Source organism: Monopterus albus, unplaced genomic scaffold (genome assembly GCF_001952655.1).
Source record: "Monopterus albus unplaced genomic scaffold, M_albus_1.0 scaffold3.1, whole genome shotgun sequence".
NCBI classification, from domain to species: Eukaryota; Metazoa; Chordata; class Actinopteri; order Synbranchiformes; family Synbranchidae; genus Monopterus; species Monopterus albus.
The window spans coordinates 8,783,532-8,788,614 of record NW_018127883.1 but is presented as its reverse complement, the minus strand read 5'-3'; the positions used below and the strand labels follow the sequence as shown (position 1 = coordinate 8,788,614).

General features: G+C 39.9%; 1 protein-coding gene across 2 annotated transcripts in view; it reads left to right on the top strand.

Annotated features, from left to right (window-relative positions):
- The first annotated feature begins 2,836 nt into the window (after positions 1-2,836).
- Positions 2,837-5,083, top strand: part of LOC109962413 (gamma-aminobutyric acid receptor subunit pi) — a 38,684-nt gene continuing 36,437 nt past the window's right edge. For both annotated transcript variants that reach the window (XR_002275255.1, XM_020604106.1), the window contains exon 1: positions 2,837-3,037. The gene's annotated coding sequence lies outside the window, so the exon portion shown is untranslated. The remainder of the gene's footprint in view (positions 3,038-5,083) is intronic.

Below are 5,083 nucleotides of genomic sequence, written 5' to 3'. Positions count from 1 at the left end.
GTTTTTGCAGCGTTATTGCAGCACGTTTTTGTTTTTATTGTGTTTCTTTTACGTGCGTCAATTGGTTTATTGACTCTTGCATTTAGTTTCTCTGAAGAATGGTCTAATAATAACCCTTACAAATATGGGAATGTATTTACTGGGGCACAGCTGATTTACACTGGGGCACGTGTCCCAGTAAAAGTGGTCTAGCGACGCCCCTGGTTATTTGTTGCTGTGCAAAATTTAACAACAGTTTGAAGTGAAGAAAACAAATTGAATGTGTGAGCACTCTAAATGGGATGGTCTCCTGTGGCCCTGGATGACTCATGGAAACATGCTCTAACAGCACCACGATTCTATTGTAGGTGTAATATTTGTTCTCATATTTTTATAGCTCTGCACGGTTAAATACTGTTTGCTTTGTCAAATCATACAGTACTCAAGGCTATTTTAGCAGGAAATTAAAAAGGATGTGACTTTTGAAAGATATATTTTTTCTCCAAATAGAGTAGATGTGCCTATTAGTAGCAAATTTTTGGAATTGATGCTTGCCAGTCTGAATATGCCCTGATTATCATTCTGTCCAATGTGCAATACCAAGCTTTTCCTGGCTGTATGTGAGCACATGCATGTGAGTGAAACAAAGAGAGAAAGACATAGATAGAGAGTGTGGCTGAATGACAAAGGAATCAAATGGGGAAAATATTTCCTGAAAGCAGTGAGAGATCAAGGGAGTGACAGGAAGGGAGAATGGGGAGGGGAGAAGGAAAATGTGTCATGGGAACCAATTATACAGGGTGTGCTTCCACCTGCTCCACCATCGCTCAGCTTTATTGTGTCTTTGAGAACACAATCTCCCTCTTTCAAGCTCCCTTCTTATAAATAAAGTAAGTAAAACACTTGGTGAACATACTTTTACTGATCCCAAATCCCTTCTGTTTATGCAAAATAAATGACATGCATAGGGTACCATTATTCAGCCTCAAACAGTAACTATTTTTTAGCTCCGTAATTACTGTCTCAGTTGATGTCATACCATTGCAACATTCATGTTCTGATTTCATAATTAACCTAGGCTGTTTGGTGATGCATCACTCTGCCTTGTGTGCAGGGTTATTCCAGTTGTCAGGAAGCACTTGACACAGAAACAATTCAGTGCACCAGAAAGCAGAATATATGAAAACCTCAGGTAGAATGACAAAATAGCTCTGCTCCCTATGACATCTGTTCCTGTGAAAAGAAAGCAGGGACACCACTAACAGTTTACCCCAAATATCCACAGTCCTCTCTGGCAATGGCATCTGTCTAATGAGGGTGCACAGTAGCTCATGTGAAGTCAGACATAATGCTACTTTGATATCATGAGATTTCCAAGTCTTCAAGAAGGTATTACAGTATGCAATAAGAATGAAAAAGATATTTTATAGAAGAAATATCTACAAATCTAATTCTCTGTATCTAGATGCATCATCTCTTTTATTTACGTACATACAGTATATCTGAATTTTTGCACAGAGAACATCTTGACAGTGTGCCTCTAATCACTACTTTTGTTCTACAGTAACTTCCACAGTACGCCCAATAATAATTAAATATTTAAATTAAAAGTTTAATGTAGTGGTTTTTATTTATTTTCAGTTAGGGATCTATTCACCTCCTTTAATGTCATTTCTATTCCTCTCTCTGAAACTTTAAAAAAAGTGAAACTTTCATCTGGCCTTGTTAACCCTATTATTCTCCTAAATTACTCCCTCTCCTCACGTACTGTACCAGCCTAGTCCAGTCCTCAAAAAAATTAAGGCTTGATTACAAGGATTTATACAAATTTAGAACAACAACAACAAATTTTATTTATTTATTTATTCCCAGTCTGGTCTAGAGTCCATCAAAGCACTGATGCTGCTTTTAAGGTATTTATTGATGTCCTTTTAGCAGCATTTGTTGGTTGGCAGGATGGTTGACTGGGCAGGCAGCTTTTAAGCGGTAATGCTATCCATATATCCATTAGTAAGAAGACACTGTCCATTTCCTCTATAATATTGCAAACAGCATGTCTGTAAAGGTGAATATTTTCTCACTTGCATTTATATCTTCCAACAGTAAAGTTGTGTGTTATCCTAATATATACTGATACTTTAACAATCTCCATAGGAAAAGACATCTTTTCTCTTCCCTTTTCCACCATGTGGTCAGATGTCACGGTGAAAGAGCAGGTTCCATGTATTCATCCATGGAAGTGATTCGCTGTAAGCGTCAGCTCAATGGCTGCTTGCTTTAACCCTCTCCCACTTGGATACTAGTCTTGCTATAACCACTGTGGCTGTCTCATACACTACCATCAGTGATCAACACCTGGGCGCAAGGTCCTCCATCCTGACTTGTAGCCCTCGAATTCCCGTTTTTTAATTTTTTGCGCAACAATTTTTCTGTAAAGTTGCTTATAAAGTGTAATAACTACACAGTAAATGCCGCCACTAAGCGTTAAACGTACACGAGCAGTCACTTGAATTTTTTCAGAGCACCAAAGAAGACAACAAATGATAAAGTAGTGCACATGTTGTGTGTCAGTATAGATTACATTACTCCACTATAATCTCTTTGATGTAGAAGATGTGAATCGCTGACGAGAGTTTGACAAATATTCACTAAATGTTTTATGTAAGATGAAAGACAAAACACTAGTTTTAGTTATGGCACGAAATAGTTTTCTCATGCGGTGTAATGGTGGGTGAGGTACAGCAGACATATTCATGACACAGGAACTGGGGGAAATCATCTTAGGAAGCTTTGGGGTCTCCATATCAGTTAAAAGTCCAAGGCGTGCGTCATTGCGCAGCAGTGCGTCCAGCCTGGTTAAAGGGAATCCAGTGACAGAGCACAAGCAGCTGTTTGTGCTGGTATTCTGTATTCAGCAGCAGACGCTGTCTTTAACGAAACTGGTTGGAAATCTCGATTACAACCACACCGATCTAAAGGAAAACTCTTTATGTTACGGACTCTTTCTGCCATGATGCACTGACATTTATGAGATACTTGCGGCGATCGGCGGTTGCAGGTAAAGTTCCAGTTTTAATTTTAAAGCTTTGGGTGATTATTTACAAGAGTGGTGGCACCTCTTCGTGTTTACTGCGTCTCAGATTTTGCTTACCTTTTGTGCCCCTTTTCTCACCAGTGCGCCTTTTTATAGATCATGCAGTCTAAAAGGCTGGGTTGCAAATTGCGCTGTCGATTTAAACCTTGAAGTATAAGTGTTGGGGGGAAAAAAAATCTTCCCACATGTGCTAAAACGAACAACCTTTTTAGTGAATGTGAAATAAAGAGATTTAGGACAGATCTGTCTTTTGTATTATTTCTGCAGAAAGGAGCAATTTACAACAGCATTCAGAGTGATCTGCTACAGAGGCTCAAAAAGGGGAAAAAAAGAACTCAGTACTATATATACACATGGGTCTCACATGCAAGTTTCAGGTAGGATTAGATCAAAATCACCTGTTCTGATTATATACATACACCCACATTGAAAGAAGTCTTTGTCCTGAGATGGTACTCAGAATCAGGGAGTGCATACTTTAAGGACAGATTGTGCTATTGTTTTGCTGAGCAGACAGTTTAGATATTCTGTGTGTTCAGCACAAGTTTAAGGCATATATGAGCAAAACTACATTTTTACATTACAATAAGTGACCTGTAAAAATGTTCATGCATAGCCAGTGATTTCAGGCTTATCACTGTGTTACTTAACCAAATACATGGATATCTATGGACAAGCTTCAGCGTATGTGCATCCCTGTCCTAAATTTTGATGATTGCAATTATGCCTGTGTAAGCTGCTGGTGTACCAGTTCGTACATAATTCTCTTTGCTAATGTTAATTGGGGCTATGAGGTTAATTTTTTTTTTTTGCTCAACCACTCAAGTCACTTTATTGTTGACTGATTTTCCCCCAGGGCCATTGTTGAACGTTGTACTTAGTTTATAATAGGAGGAATGTTTAAGTGACCCAAGTGTGATCAAGCTCATAAAGAAACTACAACTTTTAATTAGGCACAATGAGCATTTTAAGATTACCAGTTATCAAAATGACAAGTTGGTGAAGGTCAGGTATAGATTAGAGAGCCTCAAGGTGATGTGCAGCATGCTGTGTTTCTGTAAGAAGTGGGTGGGATGGAGGCTTTATCAGGGTTAATACAGTGGCAAGAAAACATATGTGAACCTTTTGGAATTTCATGGTTTTCTGCATTAATTTGTCATAAAATGTGATCTGATCTTCATCTAAGTCAAGAGTACTGATGAATATAATGCGCCTAATATAACAAAAAAATTCTAATCTTTCATGTCTTTATTGGGAACCATAAAAACCTGTCAGGTTTGCCCAGCTGCACCTGCCTCTCACCTCCTTCACTTTCTCTTTTTCAGCCCCTGATTTCACCACCTGCTCCACATCCCGTTATTGTCACCAGCTGCACCTCATTAGTTCGACCCCTACTTAGGCCCTGCTCACACGTCACTCCCTTGCCAGTTCGATCTTGTTTTCGGGCCCTCACCATTGTTATTTTTGTATCTGACCATTTTCCAGTTCTTTCTCCTAGCTCCAGCCGCTTCTATTTTGGATTTCCCGTTGCCATACACCTCTATGTTGTCATCTCCCTCCACGGACTACACCTCCAGACCTCGGCTCTACACTACCCTTCCAGTCTCCACCATTCAGGTCAACGCACAGTCACCAGTAACCATCTGTACAAACTCCTGTCCTTTCTTCTCCTCAGTAACCTCCATCTCCGCATCAACCAGCTCAGGAGTGACCCCCGTGAACGCAGCCCAGGTCTACCTCATCCATCTCACCTCTGACTGTTTTCTCTACTGCTGATTGACACCTGGGGCCTATTGCACAAAACTAGGATAAGGGATTAAGCCGGGATATCTTGGTGATCCTGGCTCAACTTATCCGTGATCCGGTTGCACTAAAGCTGGATTAGATGGCGGCAGGATGTTATGGTATAAATTACCATGGAGATTTATTCTGTGGAGCTAGCCTGCTCCAGACCAGGCTAAGTTCCAGGATTTATTTAATCTCATCCCTCATGTCAGTCAGCAGTCACCA